The sequence below is a fragment of the Pongo abelii genome, chromosome 3 (assembly GCF_028885655.2).
Source record: "Pongo abelii isolate AG06213 chromosome 3, NHGRI_mPonAbe1-v2.0_pri, whole genome shotgun sequence".
In the NCBI taxonomy this organism is placed as follows: Eukaryota; Metazoa; Chordata; class Mammalia; order Primates; family Hominidae; genus Pongo; species Pongo abelii.
In genome coordinates this window covers 157681116-157697904 of record NC_071988.2, presented here as the reverse complement: position 1 = coordinate 157697904, position 16789 = coordinate 157681116, and the positions used below count along the sequence as shown (strand labels likewise).

The 16789-nt window shown below is 34.2% G+C and overlaps 1 long non-coding RNA gene across 1 annotated transcript in view; it reads left to right on the top strand.

Annotated features, from left to right (window-relative positions):
* Positions 1–478: 478 nt before the first annotated feature.
* The window catches only part of LOC112133128 (uncharacterized), a 45974-nt gene continuing 29663 nt past the window's right edge, over positions 479–16789 (top strand). Inside the window, exon 1 of the long non-coding RNA XR_002914799.2 lies at positions 479–537. This is a non-coding gene — a long non-coding RNA (uncharacterized LOC112133128). The remainder of the gene's footprint in view (positions 538–16789) is intronic.

Here is a 16789-nt window from a genome sequence, read left to right as displayed (position 1 = left end):
TAAGATGCAATTCAAATGTAAAGACATGAATGACTCACAAGTAAAACATTAAAATGTATCCCATGCAAACATTAAACATAAGCAAACTAGTGTTGCTATATTAATATCTGACAAAATAAACTTCAAGACAAGCCATTGTACAAGAAATAAAGAGGGACATTTAATATAAATCTAAAAAAAATTATGTCTTGAACACTAATTTTTAATTGAGCCTAATCAATAATTCCTACTCATACTCACATATTGAGATTTTTATTATTATTCCATACCAGAAATTGCTTACTGACCTAGGATTGGTATATATTCAATATTTTAATGTATCTGATGGTTAGGCAGTCATTACATAAAATATACTTTTGATCTTGTGCTGCGTAGTCTTTAACTCCCATTTATTTATAGGTCAATGTCATAAGAGATAAGAGGCATTATTAATGCTGCACAACAGGGACTAAAGAATTCTTGTTCTGTTCTGTACAGGCTCTTGTGGAACAATGAGAAATCAGAGAAAGAACAAGAGGTCATCTGCAGCCAAACCTGGTCAGAAGGATTATAGAACATTTTATCTTTCTTTTGTTCCCTCAATCCTATTGTCATCATTCAATTAGAAGTATTATTTTGAATAGCTTTAATAGAAAATAAATGGACTTAATTTTTTCTGATTTATTGTGCCAATCATTTCAAAATAAATATTAGTCACTGAGCTAAGATATATCAGGCAACATCTGGGATACTATGTTATTAATCAAATACATTTTAAAGTGAAAATGCTGATATCATAGGCTGGATGCAGCCTCTTACCTAGTGAGGATCTGTTAGACAAATAGTGCCTCATTACTGCTAAAGCTAAACAAATGTAAAAAAGAAAGCAGAGATGAGTTCCCTTGCTCAGCTTAAGCCATGACAGACACAATCTATTCCTGTTACTACTAATCCTATAATACTTACTTAAGAATTCTTATCTTTTAAAAAATTGCTTTTCACAGACTATACAAATATAGAAATGATGGCATGCTATCAATGTCGTCTATGCAGTCACCTTCTTCATACTTGGCAATACAAACCTATTAGTTAGAATGACCCTGCAACACAAGAAAAAAGAATATATTCCCCAAAATGAAAAGGAAACCAGAGTAACAGATAATGAGTGTTGGCTGTTTAAATACAAGCTCAAATATTTGCCAGAACATGGGGAAATCGTGTCAACAAGATTTACAATTACTGTCACATTTCCAAATCAAAAGACTGATAAAAATTAGGGATTGAATTTTCCTGTTTTACCTGAAGAAATGCAGTTGTATACTTTTTAAATGTTAGCATATATCTAACTAATAAAAAATTAGTTTCTTTTCATTGATGTTTTGAACAAAATAATTTTAAATTTGTAATTTAGATACCTAGTCTTATTTTAAAAAATAATATTTCAAACCATTTAAAATGCTTAGCTACAAGCAGATAACAGTTGTTTTAAATCAGTTTGGAAAATCAAATTCCAAATTCAGTGTGAGTTTACCATTTTTTTATTCAAGAAATTTAAACATTGTCTTGACATTATGTCACACATTTAATTCAAACTAGGATTCCTTTCAATTGAAAAACAATTTTAATCGATTGAAGGCTTAATTTAAAGAATGACTCATTTACTGAATTATTTGAATTTTACACAGAGATTGAAAGAGTTCACATTAAGTAAGCAATATACCATTTAACAGAGTTTTCTTTCTTGACTGGGGTTTACTATTATCAAAAATATTACAAATGTTGTGAGCATCTTCCACATGAAGCATATGACACAGGGCTTGCTCTCTGGTGAAACCATGATAGGAGCAACTGCTATACAGGCAGTCACAGGAATGCCAGCAGAGAAAACAGGTGACCCAGACCAAATATCTCCAAGAGCTGGAACATGAGCAAGTCTCCACTTAAAATGGTTTTGAGGTGTTGTTTCAGTCTGAGTCATAACATTGTCCATGCTCCCACTTTTTTTCCATGAAAGGAAATTGGAGTTTTTTTGGAATAGCTTGCATAATACCCTTTAGAATGTGCTATGGAGCATAAAAATACAAAGTTCATGTCTGAAAAGAAGGACATCGACAAGAGACCAAGTCATGTCTTATGATTACTAGCTTTGTGATATTTGCATAAGACATCATTTCTTTCAACTTCACTTTGTTCAGATGATTATTCCATTAATCCTCTCAAGACCTGTATAAGGTCTTGAGAGGATTAATGGAATAATAAACATAAAGCGATTGGCAGAAGACCCTTAGAAAAAGACAGCAGTTAGTTGTTATTATTTTATTTTACTTTACAAAGTAGTAGTGATATTAGATGTAGCTGATGAAAATAGCAATAAAATACATATATAAAATACAAATATGAACAAGCTAAATGTTAGACCATTCATTCTCAATCATTTCAAACTAACTTCTCACATATTGTAATGAATTTGTTATCATGCAATGATAAACAGAGAAACAGTAACTCAACTTCATAGGCAGCTACAAAAAGAAATAATGCCCTAACTGTATTAGGAAACATAAAAGCAAATTTAAGTTAAAAAAATAATATGTCCTTTAATAATCATACATTTGGGAGAAGACACAAACCTTTGCATCATATTAAACAGAAAATTGCCACTGATAGTGGTAGGTGAATATCAAGAGTGGCATTGCCTTTGCTGATATAAGTTTGGGGAAATACTGAACAGTTTTTTATCATATGCCCCCACAAAAAATTATTTTCTGTATTTATATAGTTTTAATATTGTTAGAAAATTATAAGCATCCAAAATGTGGTTCCAAAAACATTTTATTTATGCACAAAAGATTAGTTCTAGGTTTTATCATATATAAATACATATCAGATCATTAAAAATATGTACATGACAAAGATCTATTTTTGCACAGTGCAGAATGCCTAACAGTCCTCATACATATACGTTAAATACCATCCACATGTGACAACAAAATGCTCATACAAATTTCCAGATGCCTCATTGAATGGCATTTTCCTTACTATGATACTCCTTTTTGCATAACACTTCCTATGATAACTGAGCAAAGAAGTCATCTTTTTTGTTGTTCCAGCTTTGTCAAAGAAGGATACTAAAATTAAGTGGCATTTAAAAAATAATCATACCTTGGGATTCAGATTTTGCAGTGCCTTTCTTCTTTTTTCCTTTCCTTTCTTCTCTCCTTTCATATTTTCCTCTTTCTTTCAACCAATATTTATTAAACACTTATCATATTAAGAAGAACTCGATTTAGGCACTGATGATAGAATAGTGAACAAAAAAACAAATCTTCCTGTAGTCATAAAGTTATGAGATGGAGAGGCTAGAAATGAATAGAAGTAACTACAACAAAGTATGGGTGTGTGTGTGTATGTGTGTGTGTGTGTGTTAAATTGAAGGTGAGATAATAAATCTGTACATCTAGATAGAAGTATGAGATCTGATGGTTAAGTGTAGATTAGGAAAAAAGGAAGAGGCAAAATGCAGAATGAAGTGAGAGAGGCTCACAAGGTTGATGACTATTTTACATAGGAAAGTTACTAATGACATCTCTCAGGAAGTACCATTTGAAAAATACTGATGTGACACTGTGATAAGATCTGAGGGAAATGTTTCTCTGGTGAAAAAATCTAAGAGTAAATTTCCTAGGTAAGGCGGAACTGGCTTAGTATTCTTATGGAGTGAAAAGTAGCAAGCCTATCTAACATGAAGTGTGTGATAATGGGAAGATAAATGAGATATTAATTTGGAAAGGTTTTGAGAAGACAGTTTGTACAGGGCATTGCAGGAGTTTAAAACTCATTGTAAGAGAGATGGGAAGCTGTAAGAGGGTTTGATATTTGAAAGCATAACTCCAGATAAGGAATTGAGTTGAACTCTGTGAAATGGGAGATTGTATTGTTGAGGCTGTATGAAGGTAGAACAGACAGTATTTGATGGTGTATTGGTGAGGTAGAAAGAGTAAAATCAAACATTATCATGTTTGAGAATGAACATCTAGGTGAATAATGGTACAATTTACTGCAATGCAGAAGACACAGGGAGTAGGTTGCGACAGGGACATGGTAGAGTTAAAACAAGATGTTTGGAGACATTATGCTTGAATTTCCTATTCAATATCCAAGTGAAAAATCAAGCAGGAAGTAAAACTAAGTAAAACATATAAATTTTGAGCTTAGGCATGAGTCATTACTAGAGAAATAAATTGATTTCTCATCAGTAGCTTATGTGGATCTTTGGGAAATAAAAATGGAATCTAACAAAGGGCTTTAACTACAAAAATTACAAATATTTAAAAAAAATTAAACCATAAAATGACTAAAATATTTTAATTGGGCAAGATCAAATAAATTGTTTATGATTGTTAACTAACAGTTATCACTACTTAAACAGTATTAAAATATTTTCTGTCACTGACACATAATAATTTCCATGAAATTATCAGAAAAAAATGCAAAAAGGAGGTTAATTGGTTTTCTCTCATGTTAAGAGTAATAAACAAAGCTTTTATGTTATTCTGTGATTTCTCACAAAGGAGACATGCATGGTTTTGTAATTACAAAATATATTATTTGTGAAATAGTGTATCATAAAGATTAATCTGCTGGCAATGTATAGAATAAATTAATATCAACTAGGGGCACATTGAGATATAAAAGGTAGACCATCACTTGGAAAGCTACTGCATCATTGAATCTTTTAATAAGGTGATAAAACCTCCCTGGTTAGCAGAAAGTTTATGTGTGTGTGTGTCAGGCAAATTTAAGGAAATGATATCTTGGATGAGATCACCATGAAGTCTTGGATGCTTAATGTTTAATAAATATAACACTGGCCCTTGATGTTCTGTGTTTTGTCTTACTTATTAGCAAAACTAAAACTCAAATTAAACACATCACCTATTCCACACATGCAAATTTATGAACACAAATGACTAGAAAAAAACACATAATTATGTCTATCAGTTACAATTTAATTCAGGAAAACAATGTTCAAAATGATTCAGAGATCCTTTTCAGAGAAGTAAATACTGAGATAATTTGTTACCACCAGAGCTTCTGAAGAAAGCACTAAATATGGAAAGGAAAGACTTACCAGGCACTACAAAAATACACTGAAATACACAAACTAGTAACATTATAAAGCAATGACATAAACAAGTCTGCAATATAACTAGCTAACATCATGATGAGAAGATTAAATATACACACATCAATACTAACCTTAAATGTAAATGAGTCAAATGCCCCAGTAAAAATATTACAGCGTGGCAAGCTGGATAAAGAACCAAAACCCATTGGTATGCTGTCTTCAAGAGCCCCATTTCACTTGCAAGGACACACATAGGCTTAAAATAAAATGATGGAGGAAAATCTACCATGCAAATGAAAAGCAGAAAAAAGCAAAGGTTGCAACCCTAGTTTCTGACATAACAGATTTTAAACTAACAAAGATGAAATAAGACCAAAAAAAGGGCATTAAAGAGGTTCAATTCAACCAGAAGAGCTGACTATCGTAAATATATATGCACTCAACACAGGAGCAACCAGATTCATAAAACAAGTTTTTAGAGATCTTCAAAGAGACAGACTCCCACACAATAATAGTGGAAAACTTTAACCCACAGACAATATTAGACTGATCATCAACACAGAAAATTAACAAAGATATTCAGGACCTGTATTCAGTACTGGATCAAATGAACCTGGTAGATATCTGCAGAACTCTTCACCCCAAAACAATAGAATACAACTTCTTTTCATTGCCATATGGCACTTACTCTAAAATCAATCAGATAATCGGAAGTAAAACACTCCTCAGCAAATGCAAAATAACTGAAATAACAAACAGTCTCCCAAACCTCAGCATAATCAAATTAGAATGCAAGACTAAGAAATTAACTCAAAACCATGCAATTACATGGAAATTGAATAACCTGCTTCTGAATGACTTTTGGGGAAATAAGAAATTAAGGCAGAAATCAAGAAGTTTTCTGAAACTAATAAAGACAAAGATATAACGTACCAGAATCCCTGTGACACAGTTAATCCAGGGTTAAGATGGAAATTTACAGCACTAAATGCTCACATCAAAAAGTTAGAAAGATCTCAATTTAACAACCTAACATCACAACTAACAGAACTAGAGAACCAAGAGCAAACACATTCCAAAGCTCGCAGAAGAGAATAAATAACCGAAATCAGAGGTAAACTCAAGGAGATGGATATATGAAAAAACATTCAAAAGGTCAACAAATTCAGGAGCCATTTTTTTTGAAAAAAAATTAATAAAATAGATAGATCACTATCTAGACTAATAAAGTAGGCAAGAGACAAGATTCATATGAGCACAATCAGAAACCATAAGGGGGATATTACCACAATCCCACAGAAATACAAACAACTATCAGAGGATATTATAAACAACTCTATGCACATAAACTAGAAAATCTAGAAGAAATAGATACATAGATACACATACACCCTCCCAAGACTGAACCAGGAAGAAATTCAATACCTGAACAGACCAATAAAGAGTTCCAAAGTTGAGGCAGTAATAAATAGCCTACCAATCAGAAAATGACAGCATCAGATGGATTCATGGCTGACTTTTACCAGATGCACAAAGAAGAGCTGGTACAATTCTTACAGAAACTAATCCAAAAATGTGAAAAGGAGAGATTCATCCCTAACTCATTCTATGAAGCCAACATCATCCTCATACTAAAAACTGGCAGAGATACAACAAACAAAAGTTCAGGCCAATATCCTTGACGAACATTAATGCAAAAAATCCTCAACAAACTGGCAAACTGAATCCAGCAGCACATCAAAAAGCTCATCCACCAAGATCAAGTAGGCTTCATCTCTAGGAAGCAAAGTTGGTTCAATATTTGCAAATCAATAAATATGATTCATCACATAAACAGAACTAAAAACAAAAGCCACATGATTATCGGAATAGATGCACAAAAGGCTTTTGATAAAATGCAATATCCCTTCATGCTAAAAACTCTCAATAACCTAGGTGTTGAAGGAACATACCTCAAAATATTAAGAGCCATATATGAAAAACCCACAGCCAATATCATACGGAATGGGCAAAAGCTGGAAGCATTCCCCTTGAAAACTGGCACAAGACAAGACTGTCCTCTTTCAACAATCCTATTCAACATAGTATTGGAAGTTGTGGCCAGGGAAATCAGGCAAAAGAAAAGCAGAGGCATTCGAATAGGAAGAGAAGAAGCCAAACTATCCCTGTTTGCGGATGACATAAACCTATATCAAGAAAACCACATCATCTCAGCCAAAAAGCTTCTTAAGCTGATAAGCAACTTCAGCAATGTCTTAGGATAAAAAATCAATGTGCAAAAGTCGCTAGCATTCATATACACCAACAATAGTCAAGCCAAGAGTCAAATCACAAATAAACTCTCATTCAAATTTCCGCAGAAAGAAACAAAATATCTAGGAATACAGCTAACCAGGAAGGTGAAAGATCTCTACAAGAAGAGCTACAAACAGCTCCTCAAAGAAATCAGAAATGACGCAAACAAATGGAAAAACATTGCATACTCATGAAAAAAAAAGAATCAATATCAACAAAATGGCTGTAGAGCCCAAAGCAATTCACAGATTCAATACTATTCCCATTAAGCTATCATTGACAATCTTCACATAAGTAGAAAAACTGTTTTATAATTCATATGGAATCAAGAAAGGGTACATATAGCCAAGGCAATCCTAAGCAAAAATAATAAAGCTGGAGGCATCACATTACCTGACTTCAAACTATACTACAAGGCTACAGTAACCAAAACAGCATGGTACAAGTACAAGAACAGACACATAGACCAATGAAACAGAATAGAGAACTCAGAAATAAGACCACACACCTGCAACCATCTGATATTTGACAAACCTGACAAAAACAAGCAATTGGAAAATGATTCCTTATTTAATAAATGGTGCTAGGATAACTGTTTTACAATATGCAGAAGATGGAAACTGAACCACTTCCTTACACCATATACAAAAATTAACTCAATATGGATTAAAGACTTAAATGGAAACCCAAGACTATAAAAACCCTGAAAGACAACCTAGGCAATTCCATTCAGAACATAGCTATGAGCAGAGAGTTTATGACAAAGATGCCAAAAGCAATTTCAACAAAAGCAAAAATGGACAATTGAGATATAATTAAACTAAAAAGATTCTGCACAGCAAAATAAACTATCGAAATAGTAAACAGATAATCTACAGATGAGAGAATTTTTCACAAAATAGGCATCCAACAAATGTCTAATATCCAGCATCTACGAGGAACTTGGACAAACAAGAAAAAAACAAACAACTACATTAAAATGTGGGCAAAGGAAATAAACAGGCACTTCTCAAAAGAAGACCATGGAAAACTATGCACCCATTAAGAAAAATGAATTTTTGTTTGTTTGTTTTGTTTTGTTTGTTGGCAGGGACATAGGGACATGGATGGATCTGGAGGTCATTATCCTTGGCAAAGTGACACAGGAACAGAAAATCAAATATGGTATTTTCCCACTTATAAGCAAAAGGTAAATGGTGAGAACACATGGACGCATAGAGGGGTACAATACACACTGGGGCCTTTTGATGGGTGGAGAGTGGGAAGAGAAAGAGCATTAGGAAAAACAATGAATGAGTACCAGGCCTAATACCTGGGTGATTAACTAATCTGTACCAACAAAATCCCATGACACATGTTTACCTATGTAAGAAATCTTTACTTGTACCCTTGAACTTAAAAGTTTTTAAAAAAGTATCTACATATTCTCACAAGCACATTTTTCTTACTTGCCAGTATTTGCAAATACTGACTGTATTCTTGATGTTGCTATAGATATACTATCATGATTCTGCCTAAATTCAATATTTCCTTTTCTTTGAGCTTACCTTCTCTTCTTTCATCTTTTGACTACTTACATACATGGCCTGGGAATACTTTTGGCTCTACCCCACATAAAAAAAATGATTTTTCATCATCATAAAAACATAATGTTATTTTCCTATCTTACACTTTTTTAAACACATTTTTTTCTTTAATCACTATATACCAAAGCTGTTCCATTTTTTTTTTTTTTGCAAATCTCTTAAGAAATAGTTTAGGCTAACCACCTTCAAATTCTCACTTTCCATTCTCTCTTAAATCCAATTCAACCAAGATTTCCCTCCTAGAGTTCCACATAAATACTATAATAATTTCTATGCTGTCAAATCAAGTGTCAAAATGTTCCCTTCTCAATAGAATTTATTTATTAGTAGTCTTTGACAAAGCTTAACATGCTCAATCTTGATGCACTACTTCTTTGTGTACTAAACACCACTCTCTCATTTTTTTTCTACATCACTAGTAGTCCTTCTCAGTCACCTTGACTGGTTCCTCTTCTTTTCCTATTCTCTTTTTATTTTATTTTTCTCATGTCCTACATTCAATACCTTAAAACAATATTTGGAGCATTACTGGTTCTTAACACTTCCACTGATATGAATATGAATATGAATATGACCTCTTGCCCCTACTCTCCACACACCACAAAGAATGCCTAATGTATACAGGTTTTCTTGCTTTTTTCCTTTGACCATCATCCCTCCCTCCTCCTTTTGTTTTTTCACCACAGAACACCCAGAGAGGTTGATTTAAAATGTAAGTCAGTCCTTGTGCAATGACTTATTGTTGTGTTTAATGTATAAGCACAAATCTTTAGTGGGGCACAAAAAACCCACAGGAACTGATTCTTCATATTACTTCTCTGACCTCCTCTGCAACTCCTCTCTCTCTCTCTCTCTGTCCTTCCAGGCCCTATGTCCTCCTTTCTCTTGGGCTAATATTTCAGGAATGCTTCTAGCTTCACACATTGGCTATTTTTACTCATTTTGCTTGGAATGTTACACACCAGATAACAAATACCCATCCTCCTTACCTGCTCCAGACCTTTCTGAAATTTCATTTTTTCTGGGATGCCCTGATTTACCCATTTAAAATAACAACTACACCTTTCTTGGGAACTTATGACCTCCTTCATTGTACTCTGCTTTCAAAAGAAGAGAAATCTCCATTATTTATGATGTTCTAATGTTGTATTGTCAATCCTCATTATTTGCAGAGTCCATATTTGCTAATTCTACTAGCTAGGATTACAGGTGCATGCCACCATGCCCGGCTAATTTTTGTATTTGTAGTAGAGACGGGGTTTCATCATATTGGTCAAGCTGGTCTCAAACTCCTGACCTCGTGATCTGCCCACCTCAGCCTCCCGAAGTGCTGGGATTACAGGCATGAGCCGCCACGCCTGGCCTATGTATGTTTATTCTAAGAAAAGGATAGATTTGTTACACTTCCACCTCACGAAGGCAGCAGTAAAGAACACTTAATTTCATGAAAAAAATTTCTGCATTATTTTGTTATGCTCTTATAAATTCAAAACATTTCAAAAGAAAGAGTAACAACAAAATGAAATTATTGCCTTATCACTTGTCTTTCCAAACAAGCTTCAACATATCTAATCAAAATGCCTCTCTTTCTTAGCATTAACAAATAGTGTTCTAAAGTAATCCAATAACTGTTCCAAAACATTAGACATGCTACAAAGAAAACATTTCTATAATATCTTTTTAGAGCATTGAAAAATTAATAAAAAAATTCCAGGCTGTTTCAATGACAAGTACATTAATCTCTAAGAAACTATATTGATATTTCAAATAGTATATTTTAAAAATATTTTTCATGACATTATAAAATTAATCTTTAAAAAAGTATTTTTTGTTGCTGTTAAGCAAAGAAGAAATCAACTGTTTTAATAGATTACCTGGACTGACAAACAGCATGCAGGGAAATACCACAGGGGCTCTGCCACAGGGACCTCAAATATATGTCATCAAAGACCACATCCCTGGTCAAAAAATATAATGCAAAACAAAATGTAGAATTGATTCTTAGCTAGCCACTATTTTCCTCTAAAATCGAAATAGTGTTTAAATATTCCAGTTTATAAACCAGAGTATGGTAACAGAATAAATAAGAGCTTAATGGATTTGGTCTATGGTACAATGTCCATTAATGAATTATAAACTTTCACATCACTCTTGTAATACAGTGTGTCCTAAAATTATATGCTACTGTTTCTCATCCTCTTCTGCTTATTTCTGCTAGGAGCTTTGTTATTATTTGCCTTATGGAATTATTGAGCAAATATTTTATGTTAATTTGTGTTGATGCCCTAAGAAATTAAGTCAGAATGTTTTGATTAATTTTTCAGAGTTCTTCTATTCTATATTAATGGGAAATTATATATTTACACTTTTAAATGAAGGTTAAATGTGATTGTATTTCACAGTGCATTTAAAATGCAATAATTTTTCCAAGTTTCTTTAATAATGAGAATGTAGAATTTCATTAACTATTCACATATAAAAATATAATACGTTTTGAGAGAGATGAGGTAAATTTTGTTGCATATTAACTATTGGATTGAATTAGAATCTTAGATTAATTAACCTTCACTTGATTCAAAGCAGAGATTTTATTTTTATTTGGTAAATGTATCTGTTCTTTACATTTATGTTCTAAACAAGACTCATAACTGACCAAATGGCTGATAGTTATTTCATGACGACATAGGTTTATGATAGAGTTAGCTACGTGTCTTCGTTAAACACAGTATGTTTATTGATAACATTACTACATACATGAATTATGAAGTACAGATTTAATGCCTCTTGTTTCAATGGCTTGTGTGGGATTTTAAAGTGTGCTTTCTTATAGACAAGCTTATAGTAATAATAGTAGAAGTGCTAAAACTTAATTTATATAAATGACAAACTTGGGCAAAAACCCATGTAGAATTTTAATTCTACTTTATCTGGTTCAAGAAAAACATTGTATATTGCTTTTAAGAATTATTGTAGTTCTTGCTTATTTAAAAGATATTGTTACTCCTTAGGGCTTGGGGCAAAGATGGCAGAAAGTAAATCACTTTATGATGATTCAGACCAAAATGATTTTGCTAACAATAGCCATAAATATGAAAAATAATGGTATAATTTAAGATAAATATTCTAGTCACTGAATGATTTACTCTATTGTGAATCTATCATTTGTCACAAAATTTCATTTAAAAATAGCTAAATGTTTACTTTCTATTTGCAGTACTTTTTTTTATTTTTTAACTTCTCTTCTGCATAACTCATTATTGAAAGAATAAACATTTAAACAAATAGTAAATAATGGCAGGAAAGCCAATGAATGTCTTCCGTGATTTTCTGTTTTAGCAATTATAATGCGGAAAACAGCTAAAATGATAGATAGGTATATAAAAGGAGAAATAGATGAATAAATTGATAGAAGGATAAATGGTAAATGGATGGGTATAAACAGATAAATTGATATTTAGAAAGCTATACCTCCCAAATACTTAACTATGTTATTCTATAGACATAAATTTCATTAAACTTTTATGTTTCTGCATGTGTAGTTTTCAAATTTTTGTCTATTAATTACTTTGACAAATGTATATTTGTATATATATACATATACGTAAGATAATGTGATTATACAAATTATATATGTACACAAATGCAACTACGGTACCCGTGATAAGAGGGTGGAAGGGGTGGATCCATTGTTACTTGCAGAGGTTTGTAAACAAGGTCTCAGACTGATGCTTGTTTGTGATAACTTTTGAAAATGGATAGAAAGCACTGCCTATACTTACGGGATTTTTTTTTTTTTTTCAAATATCACAAATCATCAGGAGTAGGCTATCATGAAAACATTTGTCTGTCACCATAGACCGCAACACATTCTGCAGAGGCAATCTGAACTAAGTCAAGCTTTCCCCTTAGGCATTTCTCTCAAAGATTTACACAATATATTCCTTTTAACTTGACTTGGAAGTTCCTCTTTCCTCTGGAAGACTAAATCTAGTGGCAATGCCAGAAAACTGAAGCAAATAAAATAGCCACAGTAGAATCCCTAGCTTCAGTGTCAAATCCAGAAAAATGTATTTCTTGAAATTGCAATGTATGTCTGATTTCTATAACCGTGTGGAGGTAATTAATAAATGTAATATTATTTTTATGAGTGGACATGGAAATATTTCAGTATTTTAGTAGATAATATACTGGCATTTTAATATGCTGATATAAAATAATATTTTCTCTCTGCCCTGGGAACATTTGTGCATAGCATACTTCTGTTTTTTGAAAGTTTAACCAATTGCATATGGGGAAAATATCAATCATTTATTCACTTTTCAAAGTAAATTAATTATATTTCAATTTATCCATATCTGTCATTTATGAATTTGAATATTTGCTTAGGCCATAAGCATTTGTGGAGGTTGGTAAGTCTGTTTTTTTTTGTGTGTGTCTGATGCTGGGCTTAGGAGTCCACAGGGCCAGCAGTTAAGAGGAGATGCTGGGTGTAAATTTGTATTAGTCTGCATTGCTCTAAAGGAAAACCTGAGGCTGAGTAACATATAAAGAATAGAGATTTATTCGGCTCATGGTTTTTCAGGTTGTACAAGAAGCATGGCACTGGCTTCCGTTTCTGGTGAGGACCTCAGGAAACTTCCACTCATGATGGAAGGTGAAGAGGAGCTGACATCACATAGTGAGAGCAGAATGAAGCAAGAGACAGAAGGGAGGTTCCAGGCTCTTTTTAATAATCAGTTCTTGCAGGGACAAATAGAGTGAGAACTTATTATAGAGATGACACAAGGCTATTCATGAGGGATCCACCCTGAGGACCCAAACACCTCCCACCAGACCCTACCTCCAATCTTGGTGATCCAATTTCTACATGAGGTTTTGAGGAGACACACATCCAAACTATATCATTTCACCCCAAAAGCTTGTATCCTTCTCACATTGCAAAATACAATCACCCTTCCTCAATCATCCCCAAAAGTCTTATTTCAGCACCAACTCAAAGATCCAAAGTCTAAAGCCTTGAGTGTCAAGGCAAGTTCCTTCCAGCTCTGTGCCTATTAGGTCAAAAACAAGTTATTTACTTCCAACATACAATGGTGGTAGAGGCAGAGGGTAAACATTCCCATTCAAAAGGGAGAAATCAAACAAATAAAAAGGGTAACAGGCCACATGCACAACCTAGCAGGGCAGACATTAAATATAAGTTCCAAAACGATTTCCCTTGACTCCATGTCAGGCATCCTAGGCACACTGGTGTAACAAGCGGGCTCCAAGGCCTCAGGCAATTCTGTCTCCCCAGCTTTGCTGTGTGTAGGCCATGTGGCTGTTCTTAGGGTTTGAGGCAATTGCCTGCAGCTTTTCCAGGTTAAAGGTGTGCATGCTGCTCGTGGCTCTAACTTTCTGGGGTCTGGAGGGATGTGGCTCCATTCTCACAACTCTTTCAGGCAGTCTCCCAGTGGGAACTGTTTGTGGGGCCACCAATCCCACATTTCACCTCAGTACTGCCTTAGTAAAGCCTCTCTGCAGAAGCTCTGTCCCTACGGCAGGCTTCTGTGTGGGCACCGAGGTTTTTCTGTATATCCTCTGAAATCTAGGTGGAAATGGCCAAGCTTCTACCATTCTTGCATTCTAGGCACCTAAAACTTAATCCCACATGGGAGCTGCCAAGGCTTATGGCTTGTGTCCCCACAAAGCAGTTATCCAAGCAGTACCTAGGACCCTTTGAGCTGAGCCTAGATCCAGAGCAGCCTGGTCAGGGGTTTGGTGGGGAACAGCACTCTGAGTTAGCACAGGCAACCTGGGCTTGCCTCCCCCTCATACCATTCTATTCTCCTAGGTCTCTGCTCTGTGTTGAGAGGGGCTCCCTTAAACATTTCTGATGTGCCCTCAGGGATTTTTACCCATTACCTTGACTATTAGCACCTGACTTGCTTTTAGTCATAATGATTTCTCTAGCAAGTTGTTGCTTCCCAGTCCCCTTGGATTCCCGTCCTGAAAATGCTTTTTCCTTCTTTACCACATGACCAGGTTTCAAATTTCCCTGTTATACACTCTGTTTTCTTTTTAATTACAAGATCCAACTTTATATCATTCCTTTGCTCCCATGTCTGGTCACAGATTGTTAGAAGTAGCCAGGCCACATTTTGTATGCTTTAGCATTTAGAAATTTCTTCCACCAGATAACCTAAATCATGATTCTTAAGTTTGGCCTTTCACAAAGCCTTAGGACATGTACACAAAGCAGCCACATTCTTTGCTGAGGCAGAACAAGGATGACTTCTTTTTTTTTCAGTTCCCTATACGTTTCTCATTTCCATCTGAGACCTCATCAGCCTGGCTTTTACTATCTATATATCTATCAGCATTTTGGTCACAACCACTTAACCAGCCTCAAAAAATTCCAAACTTTCCCTTGTCTTCCTATCTTCTTCTGAGCCTTCTGAATTCTTCCAACTTCTGTCCATTGCTTAATTCCAAATGTCTTTATACATTTTCTGGTATCTATCTGGTATTTTCAGGAAATACATTTTTCTGGATTTGACACTGATGCTAGGGATAGCAATGCCCCATTCATCAGTACCAATTTGTTATTTTAGCCTATTTGTGTTGCTATAAATAAAACACTGAGGGTGGGTAATTTATAAAGAAAAGAACTTTGTTTTGTTCCCAGTGCTGCCGACTGCACGAGAAGCATGGTGTCACCATCTGATTCTGGTGAGGGCTTCAGAAAGCTCCCCACTCATGGTGGAAGGCAAAGGGGAGCAGGGATCACATAGCAAGAGAAGAAGAAAGTGAGACAGAGAGAAAGGAGGTACCAGAGTTTTTTAAATAATCAGCTCTCCCAGGAACTAACAGGCTAAGAACTCACTCCTTACAGTGAGGATGGCACTTCCTTCCTCAAAATCTCCCAAAAGAATATTTCTTGTGGAATACAGTCTCTGAAAACATACATATTAGTTAGTTTCCCCATTGAAAGGAAGAAAACCAGCAGATCACACACCACTGCACTAGCGTAAATGGAAGACAGGACCAAAATACTAAGTGATATAGAACTGCAATAGAGAGAGTTTCTACAAAAAAAGAATGCAGAATTTTATTTAAAATATAAATTATATTTTATTGCTGTAAAAATAAAGTTTATTTCAACCTCTACAAAAGAACAATTCAGAATCAAATGTTAGAGTTTCTTGCCCAGTTTTCTCCCCTAACCACCTCCCGTACCTTCTCTCCTTTACTTCATTCATTCCACTCCATTTCTGTTATGCATGCCTCTTTGCTGTTCCTGTAGCCACTCTTGTGAGCAATGTGTGCTGGTCCTTCTGACAGGAACATTCTTACAGCAGAAATCTCCACATTTATTCTTTGTGTCCTTGGGGTCTTTTTTAAGAAGACCCTACCTTCTTAATTACACTTCTATATAATAATAAATTAACTAAATAATAAACTAACTAAATAATAAATAATAAATTAACTAAATTTAATTAATGTTAAATTAATGTTAAATTTCACTTCCAACTTCCATTTGTAATACAATTTTTTTCATAACATTAATATCCATGTAATGTACTATATATTTTACTTATTTATCTTGTCTAGAGTCTGTCTCCACTCACTGAAGAGTGTGCTCAATGAGAATAATGTGTTTGCCTGTTTTTATTCACTGATCTATTCTAACCTTTATGAGAGTATAACAGCACCCGTGACATGGTATGTCAGATATATATAGATATAGATATAGATTGCTGGATGGATGTATGGCTTGACTGTATATAAAACAGTATACATAACGAATTAATGAATACCAGAA